Source organism: Mustela nigripes, chromosome X (assembly GCF_022355385.1).
Source record: "Mustela nigripes isolate SB6536 chromosome X, MUSNIG.SB6536, whole genome shotgun sequence".
NCBI classification, from domain to species: domain Eukaryota; kingdom Metazoa; phylum Chordata; class Mammalia; order Carnivora; family Mustelidae; genus Mustela; species Mustela nigripes.
In genome coordinates this window covers 113,086,510-113,108,485 of record NC_081575.1, presented here as the reverse complement: position 1 = coordinate 113,108,485, position 21,976 = coordinate 113,086,510, and the positions used below count along the sequence as shown (strand labels likewise).

Genomic DNA, 21,976 nt, shown 5'->3' with positions numbered 1-21,976 from the left:
GGTGCGGGGTTCCACGTCATCACAATGACGTCATGACCTGAGTCGCAATCGGGAGTCCGACACTTAACTGGCTGAGCCACCCAGGCGCCCCCTTCCTTTTAGGCTTTGCCTCACAATTCTTTTCTTCTGTCTACACTCCAGCCACAATGACTACAAATGAGCCACAGGCTTCATACTGCTTACCGCGACACAGCCGCCGTCATGCTTCTATATAATATGATCTCTTTCAGACATCAGCCAAATGTCCCATCTATTGGGAACCTTCCTTCACCAACCTCACTCTCTCAGACAAGGTCAAATCCCTATTTTAAATGCACTTAGAGTCTCGTACGTCTTTCTTTCAGAAAGCATCTATCACAGCGTGTATTTATGTTTTGTTTCTCTGATAATTTGATTCTCTGTCTTCCTTGCCAGATGGTTAAGATTTTGTCTGCTTTGATCGCCATTACTCCCAGCACCAAGCGCAATGAAATAATTTGGGGGAAACACAGAGTTAAAGAGGAGGATGTGAGTCCCAAGGAACAGAAGCCAAGCCCACCGTAGATCCGCAAAGCCCCAGCCACTCAGCTGTTTACTTTTTATGATTTTGAGATTCTGGGGATGTTTGTAACCCAGGATGATCAAAGCCACGTAGGACTAATATGCAGACATTTTCAGAACTTTTATTATTAAAGTCACAAGCACAGTAAATCTCTAGAAGAGAATTTAAAATATACAAAATCCTTTGCTTATTTGAACATGAACTCACTTTTTTTTTTCAGTGGAGTATGTCATGGAAATACCATTCTGAGAACATAATGTAGGAAATGTTGTTTTAAGGACTTTCCCAATTCTACCATTAATTCTGTGATTCCAAAGACCATATAGCTTAGTTCTTGGGCTTAACTTACAGTCCTTTTGTACTTAGATCATTATAGGGATTCATATGAAATTAGAATTAATAATAAAGAGAGATCTCACATACACTTTATCCATTTCCCCCAATGGCAATGTTTTCCAAAACTATAATGTAATGTGACAACCAGGATATTGATGGTGATGTATTCTACTGCTCTTAATCAGTTTTCCTCAGTTTTACTTATACTTGTACGGGTATTAAGTCTATATGATTTATCAAGTGTAGATCTGTATATCCACCACCACCGTCAAGATGCAGAATAGTTCTAATAAGACAAGTTCAAGGACGCCTTACGTTTCATAACCACATCCAAAATTAACTGAAAGTGAATCACAGACCTGAACATAAAGCACAAAACTACAAAACTCCTAGTAGATAGCATAGGAGAAAACTTTTGGCTTGGTGTTGGGGAAAGTCATTGAGAGGACATGATCCCCAGTTGAGCCGTGAGCTGGACCCCAGAGGCTCTACACCTCTTCCCCTCTCCTTGGAATGTGGATATCACTTGCCTTCCCCACTCCCAGTGGCTACTCCAACAACACAGCTTTGAGATAGTGCTGTGGTGTGAAGACCATCCAGGACTGGACCCAGTTAATTCCCATATATAAGCTTTTAAAATTTGATGGGCAGGTGTGGAGAGCTACTAATCTTGCTGTTGTTCAAGACAAGCCTCACAGGTTAAGTTCCCTTGCTCACTAAACTTGTCAGTGACTACCCTGAAGTGGCCTGTCTCTGTCTTTGGTCTCTCTGCCCTGGGAGTATGGGGGCCAGTTTCAGATTATGCCTGGGGCACTCCTACCAGTGTTGTGCGGCAACAGGACAATGACTTTTTAGACACAACACTAAAGACACGATCCATGAGAGACATAATGACAAGCTGGACTTCACTAAAATTAACTTTTTCTGCTGTGCAAAAACTGTGAAGAGAATGAGAAGATGGGCCACAGACTGCGAGAAAACATTTGCAAAAGACATCTGATAAAGGACTATTATCCCAAATATACATAGAACACTTGAAACTCCACAACGAGAAAACAGAACAACCCAAATTAAAACATGGGCCAAAGGCCTTGACAGACATCTCACCAAAGAAGCTGTACAAATGTCAAAAGAGCTCCACTTCGTATGTCACTGGGTAAATGTAAACTGAAACAATGATATACCACTAGATTCTAGAAGAATCCCCAAACTCTGGAGCACTGACATCTCCAGCTGCTGGCAAGGATGTGGAGCAACAGGAACTCTCACAGCTGGTGGGAAAGCAAAGAGGTCCAGCCACTGTGGCAGTTTCTTACAAAATTAATCATACTCTTATCATACAATCCATCAATCACACTGTTTGGTATTTACTCAAAGGAGTCGAAAACGATGTCCACACAAAAACCTGCACTCAGATGTCTACAGCAACTTTATTTATAATTGATTTATAATTATAATTTATTTATAAAGACATCAAGCCTCACAAGCAGGCAAGATGTCCTTCAGTAGGTGAATGGACAAATAAACTGTGGTCCATCCAGACGATGGAATATTATTCAGTGCTGCAAAGAAATGAGTCATCAAACCATGATGAGACATGGCAGGAAAGTCAATGCATATTAATAAGTGAAAGAAACCAATCTAAAAAGGCTATATACTGTTTGATTCCGATTATATGACATTCTTGAAAAGGCAAATCTGTGGAGACTATGAAAAGATCATTGGTTGCCAAGGGTCAGGGAGAGGGAAGGATGAATAAGTAAAAGACCAGAGATTTTTAGAGCAGTCAAATTTTTCTCCATGATACTATAATGGTGGATATATGTCCTTATACATTTGTCCAAACCCAGAGAAAGGCAATCTCTCCCTTTTTCCTACCGTATTAGACCATATGATCTCTCAGCATGGCTTTTCCCTGTTTATGTTTTTCTTTCTTTCCTCAGTTATCTTCGTTTCTCTGCACTCAGGGCCATCGCTCCACAGACCTTAAATTTCCATGTCTTCAGTTCAAGCCAGACACAGAGGATTCCTATTCTCCTCTGAATCCGGATTTTTAATTCCTACGCCAGAGAATTTGGTTGCTTGAGCTTGGAATATATGCTGTTCTCTAATAGCCAGCAGTAGCCAGTAGCTGGAAGTGACAATAAGACACCTGTCACAAAGAACTGAAGTGACTGTCACCCTTGTAGGGTGTATCTTCATGGAGCAGGTCAAATCTACCCAGGCAGTCTACTCAAAGCCCTACCCGAATTCGGTGGTTGTGTGGTATTTTGTTAAAACACGATACTCTCCCTTCCAGTGGATTTAGACATCAAATTTCAAGTTGAAATAAAGACATGTTTGTGTTGCATCTTAAAATTATGAAATCCACATAGATACAACCTACCTGTGTTACTCTTAAAATCTACCTGTTCCAATTTGGCCTTTGGGAAGGTGGCAACAATAAAGTAAAACAAGGTTATGCTGGCCCCACGTTCTCTCCCACCGCTGTACTGGATAACTGCCAATCCACCTTTGGCCCACACCTTATACCACAGCTGTGGGTGAGTATATGGTACTTGAGTTTTGAATACACCGTTCTTACAATTTTTAAGGTCAAGAAATAGAGCTGGAGAAGGACATATAGAAACATCTTCTTCCTACCGATTAAGGTATGGATTCCCCAAATACATATAATGACAATAATTAATAATAACACATGGCTATAGCATCATCCTGAAGACTAACTGAGAAGACATATATAAAACACTTAAAACAATGCAGGACACTGAGTAAGAATTGGATAAATGTTAGTTACCATGTTGCAACTTAGCACTGAGTAGAACAGTTTAAGTTCTCAAGGGAAAAACCGGACTGATCTTTGAAGTGGTAAAGGAACCACAGGGACTGGTAATGCCCTGCAGTGTGGTTTGGTCATAGGTAGAAATGGGCTCCTTGAAGAAGCGATGGGTTTCCTTTTGTATGGGTATGTTAAGCAGATATACTTAAGGACTGGTCATCAGCTTCCTTTGTATCCTTAAAAATAAGACACTGAAATGTAGAATTAACCACAAATTCAAATTCCAAAATAAAATAAAATTAGTTTCAGTAAAAATTCCTTTAGTTTTTTGGATCTTTTCATTTTCCTTCATAGTATGTGGATGAAAACATTTTTGAGAGAGCTGCCAATTTTTAGAACTTGGTCTACCGGCATGGGGGCAAGAGTGCTCTTTATTATTTACTCTAATTTTCAGGTTGTATTTTTGGCCCTAATTTATATGCTCTGATGAGGAATTTGTGTGTGCACTGGGGGTGTTGAGTAATTTTAATTTGACGGGACCCTGGGGAAGAAGACACTACATGTGGATGGTATATTTTCAGGGTGTAGTTATAAGTGTTTATTAAGGAAGAAATGAGAAAAATCTTTTTCTCCACAAGGAAATGGAAACAGATTTTAGTTGTATTAATGAGGGTCAGGCAAAAGGCTTTTGTGTATAGATGTGTTATTAGTTAAAACTGAGTCTTTCTTTTCAGCGTTTGCTATTTGGGGAGCTCAAAAACAGCCCAGTTATATTTCAAAGGTAGAGAGCCACAATAAATTCCATTTCAGCTGGGTGTCCTAAGTTCATTGCTGGCTGTTAAAAATAAAGGCTCTTACCTCCTTAAGTTCTTACTTGGTGCTAACATAGCACCCTACAGCTTCTGTCCAAAAATACACAACAGGTGACACATAAATCCCTTTACTATATGATCAAAAAATAAATTACGTCTCGGGATTGCTTTCTTGTTTAAGCTATTTAAAATAAATACATAATTTCCTTATCACTATAGTTATACTATACATAAAGATACATATAGTATAATAAACTCCACAACAAACAAAAATGAAAATAAATTCTAAAGTGGTAAGAAAGTATACTAAATTAATAAGCCCATAAGAGTTCTAAACAAAATTTCTCTGAGAAAAGGAATTAATCCCTCTCCTCTTTCAAGGCACCTGGAAATTTGGAAAAACTGGGGTTTTTTTTTCAAGATTTTATGTATTTATTTGAGAAAGAGCATGAGAGAGCACAAAGTAGGAGAGGGGCAGAGGGAGAGGCAGACTCCCCACTGAGCATGGGGCTCCAACCCACGACCTGAGATCATGACCTGAGCCATAGGCAGACGCTTAACGGACTGAGCCACCCAGGCGCCCTATGGAAAACTGTTGAGAGACTCTAAAGTTAGGGTTATGCAGGCCCTTGCCACTTTCTATTAAAGAGGTTAAAAAAAAAAAGTATACATGCGATACAGATCTTGTCAAAAAGAGGGAAAAGGAAGTTTGCTGGGAACTTCTGGAAAAGATCTTTTATCCTTATAGAGGAATAAATATGCCAACAGCACCCTCTGATACAGATCCTTTACTCTTCCTGCCTTGAATGTGGACATGCAATGCTCTGGTCATCAAACTACAATAGTCACTTTGACTTACGTTACTGCCTTAAAGAAATACACATCCTATGTCATTAATTATTTTTCTGTAATTTTAATTTACTACATAGTATTCAGGTGAATGCCTATAGCAGTTACTTCACCCACCTTATTGACTATCTAGGTTTGCAGTTTTAGATATAGTTTGAAGTTTTAGATATAATTTTTTAAATCCCATATAGAACATCTTGAATATTATATGGCTGAGTTTTGTACATACTAATAATTATTTTCTTAGGCTTTTCCTCTACGATCAGAAATAAGACAAAGATGCCTGTTCTCACCACTTGCATTCAACCTAGTGCTGGAATCCTAGCCACAGCAATCAGACAAGAAAGAAGAAATAAAAGGCATCCAAATTGGGTAAGGAAAAAGTAAAACTTTCACTTTTTCCAGCTGACATATTACATATAGAAAACCCTAAAGACTCCACCAAAAAACTTCTATAACCGATAGATGAATTCTCTAAGGTCACAGGATACAAAATCAAAGTACAGAAATCTGTTGCATTTCTACAAACTAATAATGAAGTAGCAGAAAGAGAAATTAAGAAAACAGTCCCATTTACAAACTGCATCAAAAAGAACAAAATACCTAGGAATAAACTTAACCAAGAAAGTAAAAGACCCGTACTCTGAAAACCATAAAACACTGATGAAAGAAACTGAAGATGATACAAATAAAAATATAATCTATGCTCATGACTTGGGAGAACAGATTTTGTTAAAATGTCCATATTATCCAAAGTAATCTACCAATTTAATGCAAAACCTACATAAATACCAACAGCATTTTTTCACAGAACTAGAACAATTAATCCTAAAATTTGTATGGAACCACAGAAGACCTGGAACAGCCAAAGTGATCTTGAAAAAGAAGAACAAAGCTGGAGGTAACACAATTCCAGATTTCAAGATATACTACAGAGCTGTAGTACTCAAAATAATAATGGCAGTGGCACAAAAATAGATCAGTAGAACATAATAGAGAACCCAGAAATAAATGCACAACGATATGGTCAATTAATTTTCAACAAATGAGGTGAGAATACGCAATGGGGAAAAAGTCTCCTCAAAGGTGTTGGGAAAACTTGATGGGCTATATGCAAAAGAAAATAACTCGACCATTTCCGTACATAATAAACAAAAATAAACTCAAAATGGATTAAAGACCTAAATGTGAGGCCCCAAAACATAAGAATCCTAAGAGGGAGGGGCGCCTGGGTGGCTCAGTGAGTTGGGCTTCTGCCTTTGGCTCCGGTCGTGATCTCAAGGTCCTGGGATCGAGTCCCGCATCGGGCTCTCTGCTCGGCAGGGAGCCTGCTTCCCCCTCTCTCTGCCTGCCTCTCTGCCTACTTGTGATCTCTCTGTCAAATAAATAAATGTTTTAAAAATCTTAAAAAAAAAAAAAAAGAATCCTACGAGGGAACACAGGCAGTAATCTGACATTAGTCATAGCAATATTTTTCTAGGTATGTCTCCTGACCCAAGGGATACAAAAGCCAATGTAAACTATTGGAACTACATCAAAATAAAAATCTTTTGCACTTCAAAGGAAAGCATCAATAATACAAAAAGACAACCCACTGGATGGCAGAAAATATTTGCAAATAAGGGGTTAATATCCAAAATATATAAAGAATTTATACAACTCCACACCAAAGAAACAAATAAATGGGCAGAAAACATGAACAGATACTTCTCCAAAGAAGACATCTAGATGGCCAACAGACACATGAAAAGATGCTCCACATCACTCATCAGCGGGGAAATGCAAATCAAAATCACAATGAGGTTTCACCTCACACCTGTCAGAATGGCTAAAATAAAAACACAAGAAACAACAAGCATTGGCAAGGTTGTGGAGAAAAAGGAAGCTCTGTGACTTGTTGGTGGGAATGCAAACCGGTGTAGCCACTGAGGAAAACAGTATGGAGATTCCTCAAAAAATTAAAAACAAATTACTATACAATCCAGTAATTCTGCTACTGTGTATTTACCCAAAGAAAAATAAAACACTAATAAAACACTAATTTGAAGAAAAGATACATGCACCCCTATGTTCACTGCAGCATTATTTACAATAGGCCAATTATGGAGGCAACCCAAGTGTCCATCAATAAAGGAACGGATGAAGAAGTGCTCTGTACACACACACACAAACACACACACACAGGAATATTACTCAGCCATAAAAAAAAAAGAATGAAATCTTGCCATTTGCAACAACATGGATGGATCTAGAATATATAATGCTACTGAAATAAGTTATTCAGAGAAAGACAAATACCATATTATTTCATGCATATGTGGAATTTAAGAAAATAAAACAAGCGAAGAAAAATTAGGAGACAAACCAAAAACCAGACTTTTTTAAAAGATTCCATTTATTTATTTGACACAGAGAGAGACAGAGTACAATCAGGAGGAGCAGCAGAGGGAGAGGGAGACGTAGGCTCTGCCCTGAGCAAGAAGCCCGATGCCAGGCTCGAACCCAGATCGTGACCAGATCCAAAGGCAGACGCTTAACTGACTGAGCCACGCAGGTGCCCCGAAACCAGGCTCTTAAATATAAAGAAAAAAACTGCTGGTTGCCAGAGGGAACACGGGGGGAAGGTTGGGTAAAATAGGTGAAGGGGATTAAGGGAACACATACCCTAATGAGCACTGAGTAATGTATAGGATTACTGAATCACTATATGTACACCTGGAACTAATGTAACCCTGTATGTTAATTGCAATGGAATTAAATTTTTAATAAAATAATAAAAAAGAAAAAAGAATTATTTCCTTAGGAAGAAGCCCTAGAAATTGAATTGTGAGGTCAACATATTTAAGTGCATGTCACACATTCCCCATACACAAAGGCTGTGTTAATTTTCACTCCCACCAGCAGGGTTTGAGCATGTCTACTTAACTACACTGTCCTTACACTGAAAATTACTAACACTTTCAATTTTTTACAATCTTGTGGGTTAAAAATAGTATCTTCTTATAGATGCAATTTGCATATTTTTTTAATCTGGCAAGGGTGAAATTTTTTTTTTTTTAATTGAAACTGGAAAGGGAGATGAACCATGAGAGACTGTGGACTCTGAGAAACAAACTGAGGGTTTTGGGGGGGGGGTGGGGGGTTGGGGGAGCCTGGTGGTGGGTATTAAGGAGGGCACGGATTGCATGGAGCACTGGGTATGATGCATAAACAATGAATTCTGGAACATTGAAAAGAAATTTAAAAAATAAAAAAAAATTTTTAAAGGGTGAACTTTTAAAATATGTTTATAGGTGCATCTTTTGGTGAATTTCTTATTTATGTTTTTTGTTCCAATGTTCACTGAAATTGTTTTGTTAGTGCCCTTTATATAACAGTACTATTAACTTCTCTATTACATATGTTGCAAATATGCTTCCTAATTGACCAAATCCTTTAAAAACTATGCTTTTTGGTGTTTCTTGACAAAAGTGCTTTGTCCTACTTTATGAAGACATACCAATGCATTTTTTTAAAATTAATAGCTTCAGTCTTTGTTAACATAAATATACAACAGAACCTGTAATTTTTTATGTCTTATATAGAAAATACAACTTTTCACTTAATCAATGTCAACAAGGCAAAAAAGGGGAAATAGGATGCACTGCATGTTAACTGTTCTGGACAATTCCAGATACTTTCTTATTCTTCAACACACTTAGCCGTTACACTTTAGAGTGTGTTACAATTAGGCCTATCTTTACAGATGAGAAAACAAAGTCTCGTGAAAAATATGTATTCATGGGCGCCTGGATGGCTCAGTGGGTTAAGCCGCTGCCTTTGGCTCAGGTCATGATCTCAGGGTCCTGGGATCGAGCACCACACTGGACACTCTCCTCAGCAAGGAGCCTGCTTCCCCTTCTCTCTCTGCCTGCCTCTCTGCTTACTTGTGATCTCTCTCTCTCTCTCTCTCTCTCTGTAAAATAAATAAATAAATAAATAAATAAATAAATAAATATTCATTTATAGGATGTGGGAATGAATTTGCTACCTTGTATTATCTTGGACATTTAAGTTTATTTCTTGATTTTTTTTTTTACTTTTTTTGAAGATTTTATTTATTTATTGGACAGAGAAAGAGAGATCATAAGTAGGCAGAGAGGCAGGCAGAGAGAGAGGAGGAAGCAGGCTCCCCGCTGAGCAGAGAGCCCGATGCGGGGCTCGATCCCAGGAGCCTGAGATCATGACCTGAGCCGAAGGCAGAGGCTTATTAACCCACTGAGCCACCCAGGCACCCTTATTTCTTAATTTGGATTGTCATGACTTGATCTGATAATACGGATCTGATCAAGGATCTGACCACAACTGTAGTTGTCTCTCAACAAAACTGGACTCCTGGACTTCTAAGAGAACTAAAAAGCACAATAACAGGGTGTCTGGGTGACTCAGTCAGTTAAGGGTCTTCCTTCGGCTCAGGTCATGATCCCAGGGTCCTGAAATCAATCCCCCATCAGGCTCCTTGCTCAGTGGAGAGCCTGCTTCTCCCTCTCCCTGCTGCTTCTGCCTACCTGTGCTATTTCTCTGTCAAATAAATAAATTTTTTTAAGATTTTATTTATTTATTAGACAGAGAGACAGTGAAAGAGGGAACACAAGCAGGGGGAGTGGGAGAGGGAGAAGCAGGCTTCCCGCTGAGCAGGGAGCCCTATGTGGGACTCAATTCCAGGACCCCAGGATCATGACCTGAGCCAAAGGCAGACACTGAACAACTGAGCCACCCAAAGAACACAATAACAGAATTTTCCCAGCCCTGGAGAGGCCACCTCTGTGCCTAACTGAAATGCACATTCTCAGGGATGAGTAGCAAAACTCTTCTCCAGTTGCACCGTCGATTTCTACTACTGGGATGGAGAGAACTGGCTTTAAATTCATTTTTTTATGAAGTCAGGACAAGACCACATTCTAAGGAAAGCCCAGAAGAAAACACTTGTACTTCAAAGGTTTTTTTTTTTTTTTAAGATTTTTTATTTATTTATTTGACAAAGAGAGATCACAAGTAGATGGAGAGGCAGGCAGAGAGAGAGAGAGAGAGAGGGAAGCAGCCTCCCTGCTGAGCAGAGAGCCCGATGCGGGACTCGATCCCAGGACCCTGAGATCATGACCTGAGCCGAAGGCAGAGGCTTTAATGCACTGAGCCACCCAGGCGCCCTGTACTTCAAAGTTTTAAAAGATTTCTCTTCTGTTGATTTTATCCTTAAGAACATCCTGGAAGCAAAGGGCCTACATAAACAAAAAAGCTGATGTTTTTAAGATGTGACAGAGCCCCTTCGCCCTCAGTACTCCTAGGATGCCAGAGTCCTAGTTAACAGCAAAACAATCAACAGGTGGCTCTGAATCTGCTCAGTGTGAAAGGTTGTGTGCTAATGAGGAAAGCTGTCAAAATGGCAAGTTCACTGAAGGCATGGGTTCTCAGAAAAGCAAATTCCTTTGGAATTCCCTGGAGTGAGCTCACATTTTCTGCAGCGTAACTGTGCCCAAGACTCAGAATTTTAGCTTCAATAGAATCTTAGGGTTGACAGATTCCTTAAAAGTAATTCAAGTAGATGAATGGTCATCTGGCACTTAGGCTGGGTAACTGGGATTGACTGCAAATAGGCATGGCAGATATTTTGAGGGCAATAAAAATGTTTTAGAAGTGAATTGTGGGGATAGTTGCTCAACACTATAAATTTACTAAAAATCATTAAATTGTACATCTTAAATGGCTGAAATTTATGGCATATCAAATATGCCTCAATCAAGTTATTTTTTAAAGATTTATTTATTTGAGAGAGCAGGGGGAGGGGCAATGAGAGAGGGAGAGAGAGAATCCCAAGCAGACTCCCCTCTGAGAGCACGGCTCAATCTCGAAACCCATGAGATCATGACCTGAGTCAAAGCCAAGGGTTGGATGCTTAACCATTGTTATTTTTTAAGGTAATTCAGTCCAACCCCTCCCCCAATATTTGTATCCTCTTTTATCTGTTTTTTTTTTTTAAAGATTTTATTTATTTATTTGACAGACAGAGATCACAAGTAGGCAGAGAGGCAGGCAGAGAGAGAGGAGAGGAAGCAGGCTCCCTGCTGAGCAGAGAACCTGATACGGAACTCGATCCCAGGACCCTGGGATCATGACCTGAGCTGAAGGCAGAGGCTTTAACCCACTGAGCCACCCAGGCGCCCCCCTCTTTTGTCTGTTGCCTCACCGTATCACCGTATCACCGTATCTCCTCTGCTTTTCGTTGATAGAACTGGCTTTGCCCATGCTGTCCACAAGAGGGAAAGTCAGATAATTAGCTCTATGTATAGTCTCTGATAATAAGGGATGGGAGTTTGTGCACAACGGTGTTTCCAAATTCTTCAACATTTTTTTTAAAGATTTTTGTTTATTTATTTGAGAGAGAGAGAAAGTGACAGAGATAGTGAGAGAGCGCCCCAGTGGGAAGGAGAGGGAGATGCGGGGCTCCATGTCAGACCCTGAGATCATGACCTGAACTGAAGGCAGACGCTTAACGGACTGAGCCACCCAGGAGCCCCTCTTCAACATTTGAAGCAATAAATTGAAATACTAGGGATTTCTCAGGAGTTCCCCAAATTATAAATTTTTCTTTAAATACATTAATGTTTTTCACACTCTTTACTCATTATTACAGACATTTAAAAATTTTAATGAATGATAAATATTAAGTTTAGTAGTACTTACATAGAATAGTAGCCTACCGTAGATATTCAAAGATTAGAAATGTCAAAAAAATATTACATCTTTCTTGTATATTACCTGATTATTCTGACTGCTTAACAAAGTTAAAGGCACTACCCCAAATCACATATTTTATTGACAATTTAAGGACTTATTTTGCTCCTAAAACATGTTATTTTAATGTACAAATCATAGGATTTGTACAAAGTGTGGTCACTGGTACAAACAGGAATATTTTATTTGCAAGAATATTACACCATTAACAATTGACAGGGGTATGAATACATCACACCTTTTTAACACAGACATAGATATAAGACTGACCAATTAGATCATAACCACTTCTCTTCCATGTGCTGCTGTCTTTGCTCCTGGAAATTTTGACCTTAAACTTTCACATCATGAGCAAGCTTTTGCTCATACTTCTGCTCTAGCTTTTGACTGAACATCAGTAGATTCCTTTGAAATCATAAAGTCTCTGGATTGAGAGTTAAGTTTTAATTCTTACAGGAGAATTATAATACTTAGCCCCATTTTCCCCACGGGTTCATCTTAGAATTTGGAATTCAGAAAAACACCTATGTTCCCAAAGGAGATTCCAGGGAAGACACTCCACGTTGAAACAGTAACAATAGTGGTTCTCAAAATGGGGTCCCTGGACAAGCATCATCAGTATCACCTGAAAATTTGTTAGAAATGCAAATTATCAAGTTCCACCTCAGATCTACTGAATCAGAAAGCTGGGGATGGGACCCAGCGATGTTTTCATAAGCCCTCTGATGATTCTGATCTAAACTGAAATTTGAAGACTGGTGCTGTATAAATACCCCAGCTCTCTCACCCCTGGGGAGAGAAGACCTGAGGAGTGTGTTTGACACTTAATCCCAGAGATTCTCTCACCAAATGAGACCCAGCTGTCTCTAATGGTAACTGGCTTGATAAACATACTCTTTGTTGACTACCTTCTCTTTTTTACTTCTCCATGGATACTTCCTTGGGTCACCTCCCAAACAAACTACTTGTACTGGAATCCTTGTCTCAGAGGGAACCCAAACAAAGACACCTGAAAATGCAGGTGAAGAAACAAGTCAAAAGGGTTCTGGTGTTGGACAACCCTGGCTCAGATCTCAACCAGCCACTTTGGTACAGACTTTCTCTGAGCCTGACTTTCCTCATGTTACCTGACTGTCCTGCAGAGTTGTGAGAATGACAGGTGATAAGAAAGGCCTGCACATGCTACCAAGCAATGATTTTTAACACTCCTTGTCAATGGCAGTCTAGGCATAGTTTGAATACTCCCAGGTTTTGGACAGCTCCAAGTCATGAAATTTCTCTATAACCTCTCTTACTGCCTACAGTTACACAACAGCAATAAACTAAAATCTCAGTGGTCTGTTCCAACAAGGGTTTATTTTTTTCCTGTCATCACAATCTAACAGAAGTTGGAAGGGACTGTCTTCATTGGCTCTTGCCCCAGGAAATGAGACTGAGTGGAAGATCACTATGTCAAGTTTTATATCCAAGCCAGTAAGTAACATTCACTTTTAAGGCTACATCCCATTGGCCAGAACCCAGTCATATGGACTCAGATAGCTGCCAGGGAGGCTGGGAAGTACAGTTTCCTGTGTACCCAGGAAGTGAAACAGTACTTGGTCAAGAAAGGATTTTCCTCTGCCACGGTGCACACACCTACTACTAGAAACTGATGAGTTTTGTGCTTTGGCTCAGTAAGTTTATCTTGTTTTTCTCCCTAGTTTGTAAAGGTTCCACCCAAATGTCGCACTACACGTATGTCTCAATGTCCTTCATTATTGAGAATGTTCTTTCAATCGCTAATGATGTGTCTGTCCCTATAAGCTTAGTGTGTGGTCTCCATTCTTTCCATACTGGAAAGGGTAATCTACTCCATTTGGTTCAGTAATTTTTTTTTTGGATCTAACCTATCTATCTATTTATTTAAAGTAGGCTCCACACCCACTGTGGCTTGAACTCACAACCCTGAGATCAAAAACTGAGCTGAAATCAAGAGTTAGATGCTTAACCTACTGAGCCTCCCAAGTACCCCCAGTTCAGTCTTTATTGACTGAATCTTCTGGTACTACTCCAGGATGTACAACCACCCGTATTTCCCACCTACCTGCTGACATGCTGTTGAATGTCCCATTTTCTCTCACCCAGGTCATTTTATTGCTGGTCGTGTTGATTGGTCATACTATTGTTTCAAAATTCAAAATGTGATTCCATTTCTATGTATATTCTCCAACAGAAATGTGCATATAGACTCACTAAAACATGTCCCTTAGCATGTTCATAGAACAGTATTTGTAATCAGCAAAAACTGAGAACTGTGCAAATGTCCATCAGTCAAATGGATAAATTGTGGAATATTTGCACAATGGAATTCTATATGGCAATGAGAATAAATGATCTACAAAAATGCACAATGGTACGGCTGAATCTTACCACCACAGTGTTGAACAAAAGAATCCAGACAAAAAAGAGAGCTTTTTGTGTGATTCCATTTATACAAAGTTCAAAACATGAGAGACTAGTCTATGGCATGAGAAACCAGAAGAAGCATTGCCTCTGGGTAATTACTTGATCGAGGAACAAGGTGAGACAGCCAGATGCTGGTCATGTTATGTTTTCTTCATCTGGGCATCAGTTACAAGGAGGTTTATTTAAATTTGTTTTCAGCTAGGATTTGTGCCATTTTATGCATGTATGCTATGTTTCCGTAAGTAATTAAAAGCTACCTTGTTTAACATTTTTCTTCAATAAATCTTCACCATATGTTCTTTAAGCACAAGGATATAGTTTTACTCATTTTCCTCTCCCAAGCACACAGTAGACGCCTAATTAATTTCCATAAAATTGAACATAAAATTATTCCATTCTGCTTGGGTCAGCCCATCATAGCTTACAACTAAAAAAAAATCAATTCGATTCAGTTTCATTTATTTCAATATCTAATTGTTAAGCTGTCAGATAATCTACAACCTGCAAGAAATTAGATAATAAAAATGATGCCATAATAAATATCATAGTAATAGTTGACTTAGCTGAGCACTGGCTTAATGGCAGGCACTGAATTTAATACCACAATTGTGGTATTAAAGCATCCACTTAGAAGCATCCACTTCCAAGCTCTTAGTGGTGTTTAGAAGAGGTGTTTAGTGGTGTTCTAAGTTGTATTTTTATTCTCATTGTGTAGATGAGGAAACTGAGGCACACAAATGTTCAGCCCAAGGCCTTTGATTAAAACAAAGTGGGTTAAATTTTAAAGATTTTATTTATTTACTTGACAGACAGAGATCAAAAGTAGTCAGAGATATAGGCAGAGAGTGTGGGGGGGGGGGGAGCAGGCTCCCCGCTGAGCAGAGAGTCTGATGTGGGGCTTGATCCCAGGACCCCGAGACCACGACCTAAGCCAAAGGCAGAGGCTTAATCCACTGAGCCACCCTGGCGCCCCAAGAACTCCTTCTTTTAATTACTACCTATATTTGTTTTTTTTAATTGTTGTGTAATAAATTACCACAAACTTAGGGGCTTAAAAGAACATACATTTATTATCCCACAGTTTCTATGGGTCACGAGTCCAGGCATGGCTTAGTTGGGTGCTGCATTAGGGGTCTTAAAAGGATACAATCGAGGTGTTAGCCAGGCTACATTCCTATCTGGAGACTTGACTGGGGAAGCATCCACTTCTAAGCTCTTAGTGGTGTTTAGAAGAGTTCATTTTCTTGAGGTTATATGACTGAAGCTCCCATTTTTTTGTTAGCTGTAAAGTGGGGCCCACTCTCAGCTCCTCGAGGCTGCCCTAAGTTCCTTGCCAAGTGGCCGTCTCCATAGGCCCTCTCCCAGCATGGCAGTATGTGTCCTCAAAGCAAGCACTAGAACCTAATTTCTAGACCCTCTCTTAGAAGGCTCACTGATTAGTTCTGGCCCATCCGAGGTCATCTGATTTTTAATTAATTCAAAGTTAGCTGATTAAGGGTCTTTTTTATCTCTGCAAAAGCTCTTTACCCTTGCCATATAATGTAAGCTAATCATGGAAGTGATATCCCATCATATTCATAAATTCTTCCCACACTCAAAAGGTGGGGACAATTACCAAGAGGTGGATCTTAGGGGCCATTTTAGAGTTCCCTGGACCATATCTCCCTATTTAAATACAAGCATGTTGGGGGGCGCCTGGGTGGCTCAGCGGGTTAAAGCCTCTGCCTTCGGCTCAGGTCATGGTCCTGGGGTCCTGGGATCAAGCCCCGCATCGGGCTCTCTGCTCAGTGCAGAGCCTGCTTCTCTCTCTCTCTGCCTGCCTCTCTGCCTGCTTGTGTTCTCTATCAAATAAATAAATAAAATTAAAAAAAAAAAAATACAAGCATGTTGGATGTCGGGAGAGAGGATGTGGGACTATTCAATACTAATTCAACCTGAAATCACCTCCCATAGGGAGAGTTTGGGTGAGGAGGCCATGATGGCGTCATTGTCCATCTGGCCCTGCCACGCCCATTGTGAAGCAGGGGAGACATGCGTGAAAATGCAAAAGAAGTGGAGCATGGCACCTGCTTCTAAGTTCTCCCCATGTTCTTTAACATCTCTCCCATCTCAGGACTAGTACACCATTCCAGAATCGTGAAAGCATCTTTCGAACCATCCGGGACAGATGTGGCCAATGCCCTTTTCTGCATCCCTCGGGGCTGCCGTGGAAGGACATGGTTCCTGGCTGGCTGACAGCCTCCCTCCTGGAGCACTCACATCTTACTTCTCCGTCTGAGCACTTTCTCTGATGGCAGAGGAGCTCACTCGGCCACAAGTGCCTAATACAGATGTGCAGGGAAAGCTAACAGCCTCGGAGTAAAAGCCCCCTGCCTTCTCATCATCGAACTATGATGTGGATTTCACACAGTTCCTCAGACGGTCCCAGTGGCACCGAGTCCCAACTGCCCCTCAGCACTGGCCTGATCACAGTTCACCCTTTATTGGCTCGCCTTCCTTCTCAGCCTTACATGTCTCCTTCCTCACTTGTATATCCTGGAACAATCCCCCATAGAGCTGCTATCACCCAAGCCTTTGCTTGCTTTAGGGAAGGGGAGGATACACTGAGACTCCCTTTCCCTGCCTTATGCCTCATGTTTAATGAATGCCCAAGCTCCTAAGTATTTCTTGTGCCCCCAACAACGTTTTCATAATTTAAGTCTGCACCGTCGATTGGTCGGATGAACGTACCAATCTTCCAACCTGCTGATCTCTCGGGCACTTGCATTCATCCTTCCCCTGGCTGCCCAAGTGCTCATTCTAAAATGCAAAATTTAAGGGTGCCTGGGTGGCTCAGTGGGTTAAGCCTCTGCCTTCAGCTCAGGTCATGATCTCAGGGTCCTGGGATCGAGCCCCGCATCGGGCTCTCTGCTCAGCGGGGAGCCTGCTTCCTCCTCTCTCTCTCTCTGCCTGCCTCTCTGCCTACTTGTGATCTCTGTCAAATAAATAAAATCTTTAAAAATAATAATAATAAATAAATTTAAATCAATTGACAAAAAATTCAATTCTTCACAGGTGCCTGGGTGGCTCAGTCATTAAGCATCCAACTCAATTTTGGCTCAGGTCACGATCTCAGGGTTGGGGGATCAAGTCCCACATTGGGCTCTGCACTCAGTGTGGAATGTTTCTTGTGAGTCTGCTTCTTTCTCTCTCTCTGTCCCTTCCCCCACTCATGCTTGGCTCTCACTCTGTCTCTCAAATAGATAAATAAATCTTCTAAAAAATTCTCTTTCGGTCTCCTTCTGCGCCGCCTCCCCCTCCACTGGTGTACGAGCGCAGGTGTTCTCACGGTCTAGGTCTCTAAGAAAAAATTCAATTTTCCCATCTGCCCAGCTCCATTTCAAGTGCTCATTAGTCACACATGGTGTATTGGACAGTGCCTCTGTCGAGTTTTTCCCGTCATCACAGGAAGTCTCACTGAACAGCATGACTAAAGGCCTATCTTTACTTAATGTTAAGTTTTCCAAATATATTTCAAATAAATACTGATTGAGTTTATTCACTTGAACTACAATAAAGGACTTCATTGCAAAAATAAACCACAGTTGGCAGACATTTTAAAACATATACACTGATATATTGTGTCAAGGAAGCAGAAGCCTACAAGTTTTTATAGGAAGCAGACACACCATCTCAAGGAGGCGGAGGAGAAAAGAATGAGAGAGAGGGAAATTTAATTCTACTTGTACTGATTTCTCCAAGTCAACAAATGAGAAATATTTATCTCCGTAAAAAATCTCTCTCTCTGTAGAAGAGTGGTTTCTATTTTTTGGAATTATTTACATCAATGTGCTTTTTTCTCTACAGTGAATATTAAAATAACTTATACTGAGAGTTCTAATTCTTAGTTTCTAACTCTTTGACGCAACCTGCAGATAAAGATTCTCAAATATTTCAATCAGCCATTTAAACAGGAGAGATTTCTAGATGGCTCTCAAGTGCAGTAATACAAATATCACTTTCTCATGTTTTACAATGATCAGGTTTTGGTCATTTCATATTTAAATGTCAAAGTACTGACATTTTACAGCTAAAGTATTCTAGCTCTAAAGTAAGCAACGGGCCTCATTCCGAAATTTTAAGAAAATAGGGAAAATCCCTTTGTAGCTACAGCAGTTCTACTGCTAAGAGCAAAGCTGCCCGCTGCTTTTGTTGGTAAGATAGAGCAGTTGAAAGAATGGTGGTTAAGGTTGCTTTTTCTGAGTGGTGCCGGAACACACCACATCCCTCGCTCTGTAGCAGTAGCATTCCTGCATCGTGGGTGTTCAAGGACTCACACAAAAGGAGCTGTACTTTTGAATGTAGCATGTGGATTGCCTTGAGATAAGAGACAGGAATGGCCATGAACCCTATGCTGTTATTAACAAGCCAACTTCAGACTATACATGTGAACCTCTCCATTTTACCCACTTGCAAAGTGATGTTCACAAAACCCAGAATATTACAGTTCTTTTGCCTATTTATTTCACTTAGCTTGTGATTATCTTTTGTTTTCCCACTGACCTATGAACAGAACAACACCTACGCATGGTGTTTTTTATTTTTTTATTTGTAAAGGCTTGTAGAAATCTTATGGGTAAGTTACTAGCATAAGATTAATGAGCGAATTTTAAAGTAAGTTAATTACTTCCTTTTCAAGCACTCCAATTAATCTTACATAATCATTCCATAGCTTCCTATTTATCGAACTTTTTACAGATTGAAAACTTGTTCTGTCTTCTCCCAAAAATACCAGGAAGATTTTTTATGAAACCCCTTCGTCCCTACCCAAGAGGGTCCCAAGCATACCACACTATCTGGGCTCTCGGAGAAGTCATACCAAGCTCTGTCCCAGCCATGCTTTCCTTCCTATCCCACTGATTCTCCAGGCATGTGTGTGGGTGTCTTAGGCTGTGATCCCCAACAAATGGACCCTGAGACCCATAATATAGTAGGGAGGGGCCCCCAGAAGCACTGGTATGAGAGTGCAGAAATAAGACAGGAAAGGGAGGCAGCAGACGCGGTCATTGGGTAGATCACTGCCGTGGGCGTAGAAGTCTCACTCCAGTTTGAGACTGCCAGAGAACATCAGGAACATGTCTGGGAGTTGTCCCACCTAAGGGCCAAGGAAGCTAGCATGTTCCTTTTATTAGTCAGTGGTTGAGGGCATTCTTAGAGGCTCAAGAGCTGGGCACACGTGGCCGGCCCAGTGCATGGACAAATCTGCTTCCATAGCCAGAAAACGTCCTCAGGTTTTAGGGTTTGGTCTTTGCAGAAGGAAGCCTTTGCGGGAAGGGTGTATTAGTTTCCTATTGCCACATACTTCCTAACTTAAAACAACACAAATTTATCATCATATAATTTCGGAGATCAGAAGTTTGAAAGTCATTGGCAGGGCTGCATTCTTCCTGGAAACGCGAGGGAAGAATCCATTTCCTTGCCTTTGCGGCTTCTAGGAGCCACCTGGGTCCCTCGGCCCATGGCCTCTTCTTCCATCTTCCAAACCAATAGTAGAACATCTCCAGCCTCTGTTTCTGTCACCAGATCTCCTGCCCTGTTTCTGAGCCTCCCTACTCTCCCTAGCAAGGACCGTTGTGATGACATCAGGCCCACGCAGATAACCTAGGATGATCACCTCCTCTCCAGGTCCTTAACCAACCCATGTCTGCAAAGTCATTGTTCCACATAAGGTAACACATTCACAGGCTCTGGGAATTAGCTCATGGACATTTGAGGACCAACGGTTCTATACCTTCCACAGATGACCCAAGAATATTGAATGCACAGGGGATAATGTGGCGCACTGATGTTTCCTCCCAGACGAAGGTAGGACTTTGCAAGATGAATGTGGTTAATTAGCTTTCGAATACTTTGTGGAAAGAAAAACTAGGCGTTGCATAGATCACTGTTCCTTTTATCCAACTGACATCCTTCGTTGCAAGAGCCTAATACACATAATATCAAGGGGGATATCTAGTTGTTATTTTGGCCTCAGTGTTAACACGTTATGAGGCCCGGGATCACAAAGGAAAATTAAATGCCTGAATTTCCATTTCTTGTCAGTTTCATGGGGGGAACAAAAAGCCTCAAGACAATCACATCTTATTTTCGGGGGCCATCCAATTTTCAAGAAGTTTCACCAAAAAGTTAAAAATGTGTTTTCCTGGGGAACACTGCTGCTCTGTTTATGAAAACAAAAACAGCAAGTGTCCACACAGGTGTTGGGTAATATAGAGAGATGAAAATCACAGTGAGGACTTTGCCTGCCATGAGGGGCTTTTGCAAGAGTAACCAACAGCTTTGGAACCAAGAAAACTTAACATCTGCCAAAAAGAATACGTATTAATAAAGGAGGGGGAAAAAAAAGCGCTGTAGGAGTCAGCAACAAAAAGGGATACCTGTTTCTTGCTGCTCTTTCTCATTCCTTCTTTTTAAACGGAGCTGGGAGAGAATTACTCCCATCCTTTCTATCTGATTTGGCTCTGGAATAATTTATTGAGCAACTTATTTCCAGAATAATCTATTCAGTACCTCAGACCAATATAAGTCTTATGCTAGATGCAGAAATTCAGAGGTGAGCCCAAATGGCGCTCTTCAAGCTCATGAGTCCACGTTATCTAGATGTAGGCAAGCAAACTATTTCACTGCACTGTGACACTTCCTGTCTATAGAAGATTGAATTCTTTGTCCCCAATTCTTCGCTCATCTGAGGGTACGTTGTATCTCCACATCCTTACCAAATCCCCCTCAAGGCCAGAGTTGCTTTGTTGCCTTCCCCACCAACACCCCAGACTTTGGGACAAAAGAATGTGAACCAGATTCAACCAGAGGCTCGGCGTGTGTTTGTTTGGCCAGGCTCTCCTTCTTCAGTCTTGTGCCTGGACATGAGAAGTACATGCCCACACAGACACAGCCTCTTCATCTTGGGTCCATGAATGAGACATTTGAGCTCACCACACACCCTGGGTAACTCCTGGTCCATGGAAGAGAAGAGGCCTTCCAGGCAGAACCAGATTCAACCTGGAGCCTAGGACCTCAAGTCTGGAACCTAGAGCTCAGAACCAGGAGCCTGGATACCAGCCTTGCCCAGTCTAGGTGCACCCAAACCACAGAATAAACGATTACTGCTTAAAGTCACTGAGGTTTGGATGGTTTATTATCGAGCATTTTTGTGGCACTATCTTCCTGGTAATTATAACAGAAGCCGGAGATAAAGGACCCCAGAAGGTGGCAAAAGGAAAACAAATGTTCGATACTTACAGAGTCAAAGAGGTAGCTGAGAAACAAAAAGGCCACAGCACAAAAACAGAACAGAAAATGAGCAGTCTGATCTCTGTCTGTCAAATAAATAAATAAAATCTTTAAAAAAAATAAGGTGGGGGGACCTGGGTGGCGCAGTGGGTTGAAGCCTCTGCCTTCGGCTCA

General features: G+C 40.7%; 1 pseudogene; it reads right to left on the bottom strand.

Annotated features, from left to right (window-relative positions):
* Nucleotides 1–2,884: 2,884 nt before the first annotated feature.
* LOC132007219 (beta-hexosaminidase subunit beta-like) overlaps nt 2,885–21,976 on the bottom strand; it is a 103,467-nt pseudogene continuing 84,375 nt past the window's right edge.